General features: G+C 36.8%; 1 protein-coding gene across 4 annotated transcripts in view; it reads left to right on the forward strand.

Annotated features, from left to right (window-relative positions):
- Nucleotides 1–17,775, forward strand: part of SYTL5 (synaptotagmin like 5) — an 84,201-nt gene that overhangs the window by 12,347 nt on the left and 54,079 nt on the right. The window contains exon 1 of one of the 4 annotated variants that reach the window (XM_053457421.1): nucleotides 17,232–17,355. The exons of the other annotated variants lie outside the window; for them this stretch is intronic. The gene's annotated coding sequence lies outside the window, so the exon portion shown is untranslated. Of the gene's footprint in view, nucleotides 1–17,231; nucleotides 17,356–17,775 lie in introns of those variants that run through there. 4 annotated transcript variants of the gene reach the window in all.

Here is a 17,775-nt window from a genome sequence, read left to right on the forward strand (position 1 = left end):
AATTGAGGATACACATTTGCCAATATTTTTAGGTGCTTACCTCTTCATAAGCAAATCCCATAGTCATCCTTTGCTCTTACAATAGAACATTGTCTTGTCCTCCCGTTGTAACAAATATGAATCCTATGAGAGTTTGTCAGTTTCCATTAATCACTCAAGTGGCTGCTTCGTTAATTTTCAAGTGTGCATTTTACAGCCACGTTGCTTGTCAGATCTGTGCACAAGTATTTTATGCACAATAGAAGTTGAAGAACAAATTGGGCAGATTTTCTCGACATTAAAGAGAAGTAGACAAGGCGAGAAAAATAAAAACAGTCCAAAGGAACTAACTGGATTTTTAAGGTCTAGAGTAAGTCACTTAACCCCTTAAAGACAAAGCCCGTACATGTACGGGCTCAAAATGCATTGTTTTCAATGGGTTTAGGGACCGTCCATTGTCCTTAAGGGGTTAAATATAAATATGAAAAGATAAATGGATCGTTTTTATATTTAGTTACTAGCAGTTGATTTGAAATCTGAATATTCTAAGTGTAAACGTGGCAGACATTCTAAGTGGGGATAAATCTTATGTAGTTCTTATAAATATGCATTTGTGAAGATTTTATCTTACAAATTTGAGTTAAGTTTTTTTTTATGCAACAGATAACTTGTAAAGTGTGACAACAATTCCCATCATCCAAAGCAGTTTTGGGGTGAAAAATACTCATAAAACCAAATGTTCAGATGTATTCAAATGATGTTTGCCCTACATATTATTTTTTATGTTTCGCAATCAAGCCAGACATCTGGTTACCCTACTGAATAATATGCAGAATCATACACTGGTACATGAACTCTTGTGGCTTAAGAAGGATCACATGTTGGCTGTTTAGGTGGATTCATTAAAAAAAAAAAACACATAAATTCAGGCTATATAACTGTGTTAAATGTGCAGGTTATTTTTCTAGAAGAAAATGTCAGAGTAATAATAGAACATATGCTAAACTTATATACATGAGCACATTAATGGATATTCAAATGCATACAGTATGTAAAAGCTGGGGTTTAGCAGAAGTTAAAAGCATGGGATATATGTAGGACATCTACATCTACAGTTTCTATCTAAGGTTAAGTGTCTGTTCTCCAAATTGAACAATGGTAATAATATCTATGAAAAGGTAACATTGTGCTGCCACCAATGATGGTGTCTTAAGTTCTAGGGAACTCATCTAGGATGCAAAGATGCAATTTTTTTCTACTGTTACTTATGTAAAACATAGCAAACGTGAGCAGCAGACTTTTAATCATTTTGGAGACTTTTAATAGTTCTGGACCATTAGAAACATTATTCCATGTGATTAGCAAATGTCCAAACCACTAAATGACACAAAAGCAGGCACTGCAATAAAAATTAAAAGAAACCTAACATTTTCTATGTTGCTTTTGTGTTATTAAAGCTTTAGAGGCATATGAATATTTTATTTTATAGTTAAGATACTACAATAAAAAAAATCATATTATCTTTCATTAGATATTTCCCACCATAGAAGCAACAGCAATTAATTTAATAAAGTACAATGGGAATATTTACAGAAAAAATAGTATTAACTGGGGAAATAGTTTATGTTTAAACAGTTTTTGTTACTTTCATCTCAATCTGGTTGTCTTTTTTAGAAAATAAATATTTATAATTAGAATTTCTGTTCCATTTTAGGGTGTTCATTAACAGCCCTGTTTTTTTCCTCGTCTTCTGCTATAGATCTGTGTGTTTACAGTATTAAGTGGACACCAGTCAGTAGACCACGGAATCCCTAACGTCAATCCAAAGCATGATGACTTGGCTTCTCATAAATTTGCAGTTTGGAAACGTGCTCAAAGTTTAGCCCAGACATGGAGCAATGCTTCCTGTGCATAAAAGAGGTCATCCAAAAATCTATGACCTACATTGTATCTCTGGTGTCTTCTGTCACCGAGAGACTGATAAAAATAGACATACTGTACAACTATATACTAGGCATACATAAAGGGTTAATAACAAAATCAGATGGGTGATATGTATAAAAGTAAAATTAGCTACCAATGGAATTCGCCAGTCAGCAAGGACATTTTAATCATTGCCAGTGGCCTATTCTAGTGTAGGCTGACCAGGGCAACAAGTCCATTGGAGTGGCAACCCCTCTGCTACATAACAGGTAGCCATTGACTCTACTGGGCAGCGACACCGCTCAATGAGCTGGTTAGAAGGAAGAGAACTGATCTATGGAGGGCTGTGTCATGCCCACAGTTCACTTCTGCCTTAAAATAACAGAGTGATACAAGAAAATTTACAGGTGGAACTTAGTCTCAGCTAGACTGAATAAATACAACACAATTTGTTTAAATACTTCTTCGCAATGTGGGGAAGAAGACGCTTAACTACATATCTGAAGCAAGAATTTGACTCTGCTTACTAAGATAAGAGAAATATTTATTTTCATTTTACTAAGGGATACTTCCTTAACACCCCAGAACTTTCTGTTTCATATTAATCTTCCATCCTCAAAGTGATCTCATAAAATATTGAAATAAATATCTTTATTTCATGACTATATTGATGTTTATATCTTTATGTGCTTATGTTTTGTGTCTTTGTGAGTTTATATTTTTGTCCTTACAATATCGATAAATTTGAATAAAAATTATATAAACCAAAAAAAAAAAAAAAAACAGAGGGTTTTATTAGTGCTCAGCAGAAAGGATGGTGATGGTGATGATGGTTTATGCTTTCAAAGCATAATGATCTAAAACACTGAAAAATAAAATAAAAAAATAAACATTCATATGTATAATCAAATCAAAATGTTGTTTTTGTTAAAAAAAAACATAAATCTCTTTAACACCCATATTGCATATTGGGCTTAATGTAATAATGATAAGTGCAATACAAAATAAGGGAGTAATTACTTGTCTAGTTTACCCCCAAGAACATTTTTCCCCTGTCATTCTAGTCGTTGCAAAGAGGGCAATTGGAAATGAAAACCTAAATTTATCTGGACGCTAATCTAGAAATATTGTTTCTTTGGGGGCTAAAAATGTGTTAGTAATAATGTTATTTCTTTAAACTGAAACATACGGTATAAGAAGAACGTGACTGACCTTTCTAAGCCCACCTGTTTTTATGATTCATAGTCCACATAACAGCGAAAGACAGAAAATTATATATTCGAAAGCCTGAATATTATTATAATTATGAAAATGTCTTGCTAAAGTCTTGCACCCAACTACACCGCTACCCGCACCCGTTAACAGAATATTTCCCTTTCTACCATATGAAAAGCTGAAAGGTATGCTTCTGATGTGGATCATAAATACAATATAAAAAGATATAATTTCCCTATTTATTAGTACAGTAATTAAGCTACCTATTTAACCAAAAGGCTCTTTATGTTACCATCACAAAAACAAGAAAGAACTGAGTTGACTCAATATTTGTAGAAATGCAAACAAACAAAAAATGTAAATATACTTAAATTCAAAATGATTTAGTAGTAATTACCTTACTACTAACCATGTTGTAACAATAGTATACTTTAAAGATAGTTTAATGTTTATAAAACGCTTAATACAAAAAATCTATAATAAACTCCTCGAGGATGACGTCCAAGGATGACTTTTTTTTATCTAGTTCTGGCTTGTTGATGAAATGGTTAGTTAATGGTTTCATATGTGTGATATTGTTTTGGGGCTCTGTGCTTGTAAATAGTGGAATTGTGTAATTTTGGGATTGTCATATATAGTATAATATACATATACACATGTTTTATTTCTTTATTATGAAAATACATGCATAAATCCCAACATTTCAGCTGAACAAGTGGGACACTTGTTTGGATGGGGTTGGTAGAGACGTGGCTGAAGGTTTTACTGAGAGTTCTTATCTGACTTATCAACCTATTGCAGCTATTAATGCAACGGAGAAAGGCATTTTGAAGAAGAATAGGGCATTTATTTATAAAAAAAAATACTCATAAACATAGACTTTTAGAGTTGTTGAACTTTTCCTTAGTGAAAGGATGGTGTTTCACTTAGAACTGGTGGATGTTGTCTTCTTCTTGATTCACCCTCTCTCATTGATTCAAAGTGTAATTATGTTGGCTCCCATTTGGCACAATGGCATGCTATGCAGTCTAAAGCGTTATCAAGCCTAAAAATGTGTAGCTATACAGTATTAAATGGATAAAAGCTTTGCAGAGTGCGATACTGAAGATTATCTTAGAATTCACCTAAAGAAACAGTTATGTAAAAAAAACGACATGAATGTTCCTTTAACTCAAACACACTTATCATGAAGATAAAGCAATGCATGCATAGTATGTGTAAAAAAAATAAGTCTACAGCCATCATCACAGCTTAAATAATAAAACAGACATAATGTAAAACTAAAACTATTTTCCCCCAAGCCTCTAATATATCACTTTCTGTCATTTTGTCCCTTTCATCCTTTGATGAGACAGAATTATAGAACACAAAAGCCTTCCAGATGGAATGTTTCTAGACTGCACGCATGCATTTTAAAGCAGGCACCCAGTAGTCGTGTATTTCTTATTTGCCAAGTCCAATATTTGTTCTTTGTGAATAACAAGACCCACCAGTCGGGTAAAAAAAAAAATGTAACGCCACCCACCCCTACAGATATTTATGAATCTCAAGTTTAAGTGGTTTCAAATTTGCCATTTGTTGTACACTTTCAGAAAAGGTACATTACATTTACAGTTTAGTTGTAGAACCTCTTGCTTTTTTGTTATTGCTTAACTCATTTCTTGATTATCTGACGCATGCCATATTTTGGGACCCTGTCTCCATTCATGTGTGATGTGGCATGTGAACAGGTCTCGGAACATGCCATAGCTCATGTATGTGTTATTTGATTCATAACATACATACAATGTAACGGAAACCTTGTCTATGCCAGTTAATAAGTAATTGCAGAAGTAATTAGCAGTAGATGCTGTAGATTCCCATTGATGCACCAAGAAGCCAAAGAGGGGTTTGCATTATCTCCTGATGTCCAAGTATACAAAAATATTAAATGGATTTCTGTAGTATATTGTGTTCATACACGGTATTTAAGCATAGGTTATTCATTTTGATGACTAATCTGCATAGGGGAACTATAAGAACAAACATCTTCCTCTATTTTCATTTAATGCATGCTTAATGTTTTCACTATAATACTAATTTTACAGAGACCCTCTCTCTAAGGAGAGAAATCACTTATGAAATGCCGTCATTCTCCTGTCATCTGCTCGCAAAGCCTGTAATAAGTGTAAGCCTCCACCACCCATAAAATTAAGACAGCAAAACCATTACATAAGACCACAGGTAATTACATATTTCAAGATAAAGTACATAAGCTACAGAATGAATCACAGCACATTATTCATGTTACTTGCCAAATTTCTTACTTATATGATATATATATATATATATGTATATATATATAGGATATAGCTATATATCCTATATATATACATATATATATATATATATATATATATATATACACACACACATATATATATAAGATATATATATAGGATATATATATATATATATATATATATAATACGGTATGATAGTTGGATCTGTTTTTATCTTAGAAATTTACATTCTTTCTCCTTTTTTTTTTTAAAGTATACATATCTTTCCATAATATATAACAAATGACAGTAAAATTTTCCAAAGTTCCATATTAATAAGAGGAAATACATTAATTTAGTGTGTAAGTCTTTCCATAATTAATAATAATTTACAGTATGTTTTCTCCAATAAATTATTAGTAATAAAAAATATAATAATTTAGGATTTTATCTCCTATACCAACTATCCAATGTATAGTAAAGTTATACAATCATACAACATTCATACTCCGCTCTTACTTAGGGCTAGAATTACTCTGTGGAAATGAGGTTCCCATGTGGGGATTATTTTAACCTCTAGAACTGAAAAACCCTAATTCCATCATCTTTTGGTATTTGAATTGTACCTCGACCTCTTTCCAGGTTATAATTTCCTCTGATTTCCATTTCCTAGCAATACATATTTTTGCCGCTATAAAAAGTTGTGATATTAACATTTTTTGTGGCTTCTTTACTAATGGTAGGTTGATATGAAAAAAAAAAGTTTCAACTTTTATAAATTGATTTATTTTTATCATTCTTTCTCCTTCTTAACTGAAGAAATACTTTACTAATTTATAAATGAATCACCCTGATTCAGTTCTACCTGCAAAGTGTCACCTTCCAGAATTGTATAATGTATTAATACATCAATTTTTATGATTTGAAGCAAACCAGGTTTTATATCAACAGAACTCATTTATGAGGTCATATTTGTTTATTCACCACCATGGCAGCTACCCTTACTGCTGAGAAATGCAATATGCCATTGTGATGTGCCACTGGCTGCACATTACTGATGCTGTATTTTCTGCCCCATATAAAATATATTTTGAATGGAGAAAATATGTTAATTTGAATACCAAGTTATAAACTTAGATTCTAAGAGGAGCAAAGCAATATTACTACTGTACAGATATTCCTGTGGCCAAGCAGAAAGTATGAGTAATCAGAACGTCAGTGAGTATATTCCTTGTTGAATTTTTTTTTTATTTTGGTGTGGCCTGCTTTGAGATACACTTACATTTTATAAAACAATAAAAAATTATACAAATTCCTGAAACATTTTTAAATAATGATAAAAGCCTATAAAAGCATACAAAAAATAAAAAAAATTGGAAGGAAAGGACATAGAGAGATATAATGGCGCATTTATGCATAACATTATTCATGCAAAATATGTAAAAATACTAGGCCTGTTTCTTGCCTTAAACCAGATGGTGACATTTTATTGCCAGAAATGTATTTTTATATGTAAAGCATGAAACAAACACTTTTTTTTTTATCCAGCCCTACGTACGAGTCGGGGTATAAGTAATCTGAAACAAAAAATTGCAAATATTTTAATTAATGCCAGAAACTATAAAAGTATAACTATAACTATATTTACAGTAGTTCACCTACTTGTAAGTGTAATTAATTGGTCTCTTGTGAGGAAATTCATCTAAACAGCCAGGAATTCTCTGTGCAATTGTAGTTGCAGCTTCAAAGGAATATTGATTAAGTGCCTTATGTGTGTACGTGATCAATGTATTGTTGGAATTGGAAACCACTGCTACAAGCTTGTAGTCATTTTAAACAATTTAGTTGTGATATACCATAAATATATAAAAGTGATTCCACTGAAATAAAAAGTGATTACTGAAATAAAAAAAATAGAAAGGCATTGATGTCCATTTTTTATCATGTAACAAACAGTGAAACAAACAGTGTTTGCTTGAGTGATGACACTGTGACTGCTACTCACAACGATGATTTCTGGCAGGCAACACTATGAGACCCACTGTGCATATATGTACTTACACTCTACTGGTCTCAATTCTATCCCTATAATGGTAGTATTTAGTGTTGAACAGTGACTGTCAATGCCACCCATGCCAATGGGATGCTAGCCTGCTTAACAGTCTGATGTGCCATAATGCAGGCAGCTCTGTAGAGTATTTCACACAAAAAATCTGTAGTGGGCTACAGAATATGTGTTCTCTCATGCTCTGTATACCTATTTTCCTCACCCTTTTTTATTATCTGCCTCTTATAAAAAAGATTTTAAAAAAAAAGCTCTATCCAGGGTACCACAGACATACCTGGGAACTTGTGGGCTCTGGCTACCTGGAGGCTACCCTTGCGGGACACGGCAGGGCTGACAGCCAAAGCCAGAGTGTTTGCATGGACATAATGTGAATAGAAAAAGGACAGACATACCTGCCAAAATAGACACAGCATCAACGATCTGAGGGTCACTACATTAATGAGGAATTTCGGACACAAAGAGAAAGGAAGTTATGGTAATAAAACACATGACAAAATTTGACACCCTTAATTCAAGCCTAAATTGTCAATTTATGTCACATCATTCCTACAATTAAGATTACACATAGATCCGTAGTCTACAACAGACTACCCGGACCAACAACCTTCCCTTTCTGGGATGCGGTTAGGTGGTCCAACTGATGTTGCGCACAGAGCTAGCCCCACTAGCGTAGGTGGGTGGTCTCGCTGATATTGTGCGCAGAGCTAGCCCCACACCAGGAAAACAGGCTATGGTTGGAGGGGAAGGTGGCAGGGAGTGTGCCGTAATACCCCTCCTGCTACCCAGAGTTTCTCTGTGGTGCCCCAGAGAAGCTGAGCTTCACCCGGAGTCTTTTGGTGAAACCCATAGCACTCCCAGTAGTAGAAACACTGTCAAAGAGAGTAAATCCCCTGATCTGAAGTTAAACCTGAATGACCGAGCAGCATGAACTAGAGGTTTCAAAATCAAATGGTTTGAGCATTCTGGAGGGAAATGTTTAAAATGAATTTTGGTAGGGAAAAAAAGATCAAAGTTTATTAATATATAAGAATTATGGCATGTAGTCAACACTCTACATTTACACTAGGTTGCTTCTGAATCTTAGAGTTTATACTCTAGTTTAAATGTGAATGAACAGATTCTCAGTCTGGAGAGGAAGGAAACTTGAAACAGCTGTATAAGAATTTGTTGGAGTAACATACCGTATTTGCTCGATTATAAGACGAGGTTTTTTTCAGAGCAAATGCTCTGAAAAATACCCCTCGTCTTCTAATCGGGGTCGTCTTCTAATCAGACCTCAAATAGAGGTCTGATTAGGAGACTAAGATCCAGATCCCCCGCACCGCTGCAGGGGACCTGGATCCTCCTGTCCCCCCCCATCATACACACACTTACCGGTGCTTCCTGCTGTGTTGCTGGGGCAGCGGGTTGACGTCTATGCGATCCGCGTAGACAACATCCGCTGCAGCCGGAAGGAGGTGTGGCTAGCAGCGGGGGTTGTCTGCGTCCGTCGCGTAGACCTTCCCCGACTGTCAGAGACCGGCACCGGTGCGGGGAACTCTGATCTCTGACAGCCGGGGAAAGTATACGCGACGGACGCATACAAACCCCCGCTGCCAACTCCTCCTCCTTCCGGCTGCCCCGGCTGGAAGCACCGGTAAGAGAGGGCTGAGAGGGGTGAGAGGGGAGAGAGGGGTGAGAGGGGAGAGAGGGGTGAGAGAGGGGTGAGAGAGAGAGTGTGTGTGTGTGTGTTAGTGAAATGGGGGTATAGGGTGTGTGTGTGTGTTAAATGGGGGCATAGGGCATTTCTGGAGTGGCGTTAAGGGGGCATTTAATAGAGCACTCTGCCTCCTGAAATGCCTTATACCTCCCTATATGGCACTCTGCCCCATAATATGCCTTTTAACCCCCTAAATGCCAGAGTGGCATATAGGGGTATAAGGCATTTCTGGAGGCAGAGTGTTCTATACAATGCCTTTTAACTCCCTTAATGCCACTCTGCCTCCTGAAATGCCTTATACCTCCCTATATGCCACTCTGCCCCATAATATGCATTTTAACCCCCTAAATGCCAGAATGGGATATAGGGGTATAAGGCATTTCTGGAGGCAGAGTGGCACATAGGGGGTCAAAAGGCATACCATGGGGCACAGTGGCATATAGAGGGTTAAAAGGCATATCATGGGCCACAGTGCCATATTGGAGTGGCAAGCCTGGGGGCAGATGTGGGTAACTGGGGGGACAGGTTGGAAAATACAAGAAATAAAAACAAAAAAAATATTTTTCTCAATCATAGCTTTTATTAAAAAAAATAGTTTACATGAATTAACATTTACTGGTAAAACTTTTTTCCTTTGGGGTCGTCTTATATTCAGGCTTTTTCTTTTTTTCCTAAGTTAATATTCAGATTTTGGGGGGTCGTCTTATAATCAGGGTCGTCTTATAATCGAGCAAATACGGTAAAATAAATGCATACCTGTATATAAGATACTGCTCATATTTCAATCATGTATCTTCGAGTTCTAACCATTATATTTTGTACAATAAAAAAAATACTTCCTGTGTCGATAGTTATAAACACAGTCCCAATCACAGTAGTATGAAAGTGCTAATGCTCTTACAAGGTATCGCAGAGGCAGTAAACATATAATAACTACAAATGTCCTTGTAATTGGTAAAATTCCCAAGGCAAATGTAATGATTTAAATTATGCATAATGGCTCATAAAGTTAAAGTGATATATATTGGATGAACATTCGCTGCCTGCAACATTTTTCTGGAGGCGATCATTCATGACGTTGGCATGTATTTCATTATGTAGTACAAGCATTCATGCATTGTTGTGATGACTTACTTTAGCTAATGTTACATAGTATAATATTTCACCCATTGGCTATAGACTAGACTACATATTTCTAGTAAATCAAAGGCTGTTATACACACTATTCGTTACCTATGTTTTGTGTGGATAAATTAATACAATTATCTGATTCAGGTACAACAAATTATCTGTATTAATGTTTAGCACTAATTTCTATTATGTTATAGTGCTGCACCACTTTACCATCACTGTTCCTTTCTATGTATATCTGTAATATATAATATATATATATAATATATGACCAAATGTATGTTTACATAAGTTTAGGTGTTTCATCCACACCCAACAGTTGTATAAAATCAAGCACAAAGGCAGCCATCTCCATAGATAAACATTGGGTGTAGAATGTGACATTCTAAAGAGCCCAGGCACATTAAAGTGTCATAGGACACCATCTTTGTCACAAGCCAGTTTGTTAACTCTCTAGTATGCTCCACTGTAGGTGCTATTATTGTGAAGTGAAATGGTCTAGGAGTAACAACAGCTTAGCTAGTATTTGGCAGACCTAAGGTGAAATTCCTCCAAAATTGCAGCGCTTCCGGTAACATCCGCTCCCCTGATTAGAGGATCGAGGTAGAGGATGTCACCGAAAGTGTCACCATTTTGGCGGATGTTTGCGCCGGGTTATGTCCAAGAGGATGCAGACAAAGATAGATAATAGAGGAGAGAAGATAAAAGATAAAAGAGAGAAGATGAAAAACAAGAAGATTCAGAATCGGAAGTGGTTGACAGAGGAGGTAGGGAAATATTTAGAGAGTGTAAAAGAGAGTGAGAGAGAGAGTGAATGAATGATTTAAAAATGCCCACTGATTTTCATCAGAACCAAATGAGCTGGAAGCATAATTTCTCGCCGGAAAACAAACGTTGTGGCACTAGTTTGGTAAGTTGATCAATGTTTTCTTCACTGGTCCTTTAAACACTGCTAACGTAATGACAATTTTATGACATCTTTCTGGGTATTCTGCCTACTTTGCAATAAAGTCGCTTGTACGGACATTTAACTGATAGAACAGGGAGACCAGTGGGATCTGCCGGGCAAGTTGCTGCATTAGGATTTTAAAAGTCTGTACAAGCGACTCTGTTGGTCGCTCGTACAGACTTTTAGGCTCCTGGTGCCGTAACTTGTTGCACCTTAAGGGGTTAAGGGGCCTTAAGGGGTTAAGGGGCACTCTTCGTTTCGTTTTCATGTTCGCCCGAAGACGAATCCACAAGTCTAGTTTGACCAGTACATGCTATTGACACACTAGCAAACTAGCCTGATTAAAAGGATAGGCCTTAAGTGTCCTTAATAGCATTTCATACAAAAACACCTTGTAAGACAGGTGGAACGCTATGGGACAGGGTCTTTTTGAGGAACATTAAGCCATGCATTGAGAAGTCCGATACCAGAACTTAATGTCCTGCTTCCCCTTTTTTGCCTCCTATGCACCAGTTATCCTAAGGCGGCTGATAACTTTTTAGGAAAAACGCTGAAGAGTGAGGAAGGAAGAAAGCAAGATTTGGCTGTATGAGACTTAAGACTAATCACAGCAACAATGATTGCCCCATTCTGACACACCTATGCCGTGTGTCAAGATACCACGTCATATACTGGCTTTCTCCTTCAGTGAGTAAGTGTCAGGTGCTGTCCCCATGCAAACCATGCCCTATGCACATGTAAACATGTTCCTATACACTTCAACCCATGCCATCCAACAGAGGTGTCCCATTTTGAGCACCTGGGACACTGATGGTATGCAGATCCATTTAACTGCATGGTAAACTAATTCTGATACATTTAAAGTGTGTGGATGTCACTGGACAGTATTTATAATATGTGTAAATGGTATTATTGTGCTTCTTTTATGGTTCTTCTGTGGAGTCTGTTTGGGGAATACTATTACCTAATTGAGTAGCTTGAGTATGCCAAATGAGATTTGGCAGCTATATTTGTAGGCCATTTGGCTGAGCTTTTCAACAGATTGAAAGTTCCAAGTCTTCTTTTTATGCAGTGTTTAGTTTTTCTACTATTAAATCCTAGAAGGGATTTTAAGGGTTAAAAACATTCCGATATCAGAAAAATGTGTAACCCTTACTGAACAATCACCCTACTGTATTGTTTGATCATGATAAAATATATTTATGTAACATTTTTGTAGGCTGTGGGAGAGCTGGTGTCCAATTATAAGATATGAATTTATCAAAATTAATAAAAACTGCATCCGTTTATTGTTTGTTTAGTAATGAATTATTTATATCATATGAAGGGAAATATGATTATTATTGGTGAAAGCCATATCTGGGAACTTCTGTGGGAAGGCAAGCCAGAGGTCTCCTTTTTACGGGGGAAGTGGCTTTGTGTGGGGGCGGGGCTAAATGTTCAACGGGCTTTGGTCTTCTTGGGATGGCTTGTGGGTGGGGATCAGGGGAAGTGGATGGGGAGTAGGCATGGAGAAAGAAGAAACTGAACCAGAGAGCCCCTAAAAGCAGGACACCACCCGTAGACTCCAGGTCAAACCCATAGAGTTCATAGGTATGCTTATTAATATCTCTGCCACTAGTTTTTAACAGGGGATCATAGGAAGCAGTGAACAGACAGAAAGAAAATAGCATTGTCTATTGCTTGAGGAACTAGATATACAGTATGACTCATTACTGACAGTCCAATTTAGATAAAGATAGTTTGCCTGAAGCATTTTTCCACGAGCCTTTAGTACCTTTTGAAATTGGTGTGTTTGTTATTATACAGGTACTAGTCACACAACTACATTCAAGTCACGCAGTATACGCTCCCTTGCAGATCACTTTATTGGAGTGACTGAATGTGGCAGTTGATATGTTTTGTCTTAAAGAGGCAGTTTAGTGTCCCTGACAGCCCTAGTAAAGAAGAATGCATATTAAAGTACTTTATGAGAATTAAATATACATTCTTTAAAAAATGGGAAAAAAATATTTACTTGGGGTAGAAGCTACAGCCCTGCAGCTGTAGATGCCTTCTTCCTCTGTGGTCGGACAATCGTTGCCACTGATTCTGCAGAATCCCCTCATGCATTTGCAAAGGGGGACACCACAGAAATATAAGGTGGGCTCTCGGCTATCATATTCATTAAAGTTCATACACATACTGTAGATTTGGAGATATGGCCTATAAACTCAGTTCTCACCTGTGGTGCCCTATACGTTTTCCACAAAGTGCCTATACCTGGTCATTTGAATTATATAGGGAGTGTAATAATTATTGGACCTGCCTTTATTAAACTTTGTGTGTGCACTGTATACAATGTCAAAATGTGATAGAATAATTTAAATGTAAAGAGCAAATGTCACAGCTGAGATGAAACTGTAGAAGAATCCAGCACTAAAAGCATTTATCACCTTTATACTTTTAGGTTTTTGCAGATTTATAGCCAGGGCACTTCATACAAATGTCCCCCATTTCCAATGTAGATTCTGCAATGCGTATAATGTTTACCCCAGCTTGTTCCAGTAAGTGAGATATAATAATATCCTATATCTGTATACACATAACTAGGTACCTTTCTGCAAAGTCTAATGCCATAACCTGGTTTTCCCTGTATCCATACCAGCTCCCAAATCAGAATAGAGTAAGAGATGTGTGCTGGAGGACACTAGTTAAGTATGGCCTGTAGCACCACTGATTCCTTACATCCCTGAGGCTAACCTTTAAGTTATTGTGATAACGATGTTAACGTGTAAATATTATGAAGATGAAAAAGAACTGTAAAAAATGAATAAAATATGTTGAATGAGTTGTATAGGAATAATTTATTAAGAATAACCTCTAATGTGACATTCACTGCATGCACAAACTATGATATTGAAATTGAATCATAGCTTTTTTCCAAAAAGACATAAGTGCTACATTTGTACTTAATTGTGTATTTTTAATGCAATGAAAAGTCCCCATAGGATAGGATATTGAGATATTAGAGTTCAGAGGGAGGGCTACTAAAATGGCAAATTGACACTGGGCTTCTTTAAAGGAAACTTAACAGGTGTAGAAGAAGTAAGAGTAAGATGCAGAGTTGCCCCTCAGGCACAGTTTAATGTTCCAGACATCCTTACCTAAGAAGAATGCACTATAAAGTTGCAGCTCCTGTCCTCCTCCGTGGTCCGCTGAGTCCTGCCACTGACTGGATGTTGGAAATGACTGGGAACATTTGTTGCACATGCGCTGGAGCTGGATGGCAGGGGGGTTTATAACGTTACAGAACAGAACACACCTCCTGCACAGAAAATAGTTGGGTTATGGTGAAAGGAACCGACACATATTAGGGACACCATGTAAATTTAAAGGTACTTCTCAGCTATCATGTGCATATGATGACTAGACTGTCCCTTATATAAGGGCCTATTAAAAATGGACCAACCACATTGGTGTCTTCTGTGGGAATGGTTCAGTTTATCCTTTATATAAAACCAGGTAGTTCACAGCTCAGGACTATCACTATTGCTGATGCCTGAGAAAAAAGCCTCACACAGGATTCATTACATGCTACTTCAATAATCTTAATTTCATTGCTTGAATAATCACACATGGTATACTTTATCTACAATGTATATTATAGATAATATAGTTTGAGGCATATAGGGATCACACCAGTGTTTGTGGCTAGGACTTAAATAAGCTTATATGCTTTCTTTACATAGTAAACAAACGTCTCTCTCGTCATGGAATTTCAAATATGAAACTGTTTTTTTGGTTAAAGGTATAAACAGGTATGTTTGGTCTCATTAACTAATTTGTGACCAAAGTTAAGAAGTTAACAGGTATGTCTCATGATCAGAAATGCGTGTTCCTAGCACTCATGTTTCCCTCATACCTAATATAAATACAGTGGATATAAAAAGTCTACCAGGTTCTTGTGCTGTTAATGAAAGAGACAAAGATAAATCATGTCAGAACGTTTTCTACCTTTAATGTGACCTATAACGTGAACAATTCAATTGGAAAACAAACTGAAATCTTTGAGGGGGGGGACAAAAAACACAATAACCTGGTTGCATAAGTGTGCACACCCTCTTATAACAGAACTAACCAATCACATTCAAACTCATGTTAAATAGAAGTCATTACACACCTGTCATCATTTAAAGTGACTCTGATTAATCACAAATGAAGTTGAGCTGCTTACCTGACATTTGCTTAGTTGCATCTCAGAGCAAAAGCCATGGTCCGCAGAGAGCTTCCAAAGCTTCAGAGGGATCTCATTGTTGAAAGATATCAGTCAGGAGAAGGGTATAAAAGTATTTCCAAAGCAGTGAAGACAGTCTTTATCAAGTGGAGAAAATATGGCACAACAGAGACATTACCAAGAACTGGACATCCCATCCCTTTGTCAGGGTGGAGGGAATTATGAACAGTTCCAAATACCAGGCAATTTTGGCACAAAACCTTCAGGCGTCCGATGGAAGCTGAAGATGAAGTTCACCTTTCAGCACGACAACCACCCAAAACACGCGTCCAAATCCACGAACGCATGGCTTAACCAGAAGAAGATTAACATTTTGGAACGGCCCAGCTAGAGCCCAGGCCTGAATCCAATTGAACATCTGTGAGGTGATTTGAAGAGGGCTGTGCACAGGAGATTACCTCGTAATCTGACAGATTTGGAGCGCTTTTGCAAAGAAGAGTGGGCATATATCGCCAGGTCAAGATGTGCCATGCTAATAGACTCCTACCCAAAAAGACTGATTGCTGTAATAAAATCAAAAGGTGCTTCAACAAAGTAATAGTTTAAGTGCACACTTACGCAACCAGGTTATTGTGATGTTTTGTCCCCCCCTCAAAGATTTCAGTTTGTTTTGCAATTGAATTGTTCACATTTCAGGTCACATTAAAGGTGGAAAAAGTTCTGGCATGATTTATCTTTGTCTCATTCTTTAACACCACAAGAACCTGGCATTTTAACAGGGGTGTGTAGACTTTTTATATCCACTGTATCTGTATAGGGCAGAAAGAAAACAGTGATTTTGTACACTCTGTATTACGAATTGTCTCAGTTAATTGGTTAATTGGCATGGCACATAATTCAGAGTAGTAAGAGGATGTGTTATAATTGAGACATTTTGTAAAACTTTTATTTTTACTCGCTATTTCCCCCCTATAATGTGTTCACATATGTAAAATATATTTTATGCATCAAATACATACAACAAAAATAGATTATGCAATGTATCGTGGTGGTATCACACATCAACCAGCTATACCAATCTTTATATCTATACCATATACGTAAAAAAAGGCAATATTGTTAGAATTACCCTTCCCTCGCTTTACCTTTTGCCGCTTATTAACCACGCAGACCATATTTTCTCATACTGTATTTACGCATCTCATTATTACTACTATGTGAAATGTCTTTAAGAGCTTGATTTTCTTCCAAGATTTGAACTTCAGAAGATTTTCATTTCCTTGACATTACTTGTGTGGTGGCAATAAAACCATGAGACATAAGTTTCCATTCAACTTTCATCGAGGGAATTTTCTCAGTCATAACATAGGCATGAGGTTATCCTGAATATAAAGCAAGGTCAAGAACCAAATAACGTTTGCAGTTCTATAGTGGGCTGAAATGTTCAGAATAGATGGACTTAATATTACATAGCTGCCCGCAAATTCTGTTTCTGCGTATATGTTTCTATGTCATCAGGATTAGAATGTCAAGTATTCATGGTAGCTGGTGGTAAATTTGTGACATCCCGGCAGTGCTGCTCAAACAGGTTACACAGACGCCTAAAGGTTGGACAGGAAAAAGGCAGAACTTCCTAGGAATTATTACCTGGCTGGAAGCACGTCACCTTTCAAGACTAAATGTTGAATGGGGCGTTTACTGGGATGTTTGCTAGTGATATTGGCAGGCAGACATTGAACTGGTGGGCGTGTGTATTGTCGTTGGTATCTGGACAAGGCCGTCTGGTTTGTCAGGTTTTGCAGCAGAGACCTTTGAAAGCTCTGTCTGTTACACAGTGAAAGTTGTGTTTTCTGATGAAGGACAGATCAGAAACTCTCTGCTTTCCGTATTTATAATAAGTCATAGCTTGATAAGGTAAGATAACTTTTCATATACAATATGATACTTTGGCAAGCTTTCTACTAGTGTTCTGTTCTTCTGAAATATCATCTGATTGTTCCTGTTACAACACAGCTGTCAATACTAAGGGAAGAGCTTGTAGTATAGATTTGATCCTTCTTTTAGTAGTACATGTAATACACCTCAAGGATCATTAGGATTTATGGATTTCATTTTACAGTCTGGAAATGTATTGAGGGAGAACACAGGAGAGCTTCAATCTTTCCATTCCATCTCATTTGTGTTCTGTGTCAAGTGGGAGTTTTGTTATATTACATTATATCATGTCAGTGTTCTTCCTACAGGTTAGTCTGCAGTTATCATGTCCACTGTAGTACTTTAGGGTCCCTGGTGTCCCAGGATACAAAGGCCCTGAACCTCCTCTCTTCCGGGTCC

This window comes from Spea bombifrons, chromosome 2 (genome assembly GCF_027358695.1).
Source record: "Spea bombifrons isolate aSpeBom1 chromosome 2, aSpeBom1.2.pri, whole genome shotgun sequence".
NCBI lineage: Eukaryota > Metazoa > Chordata > Amphibia > Anura > Pelobatidae > Spea > Spea bombifrons.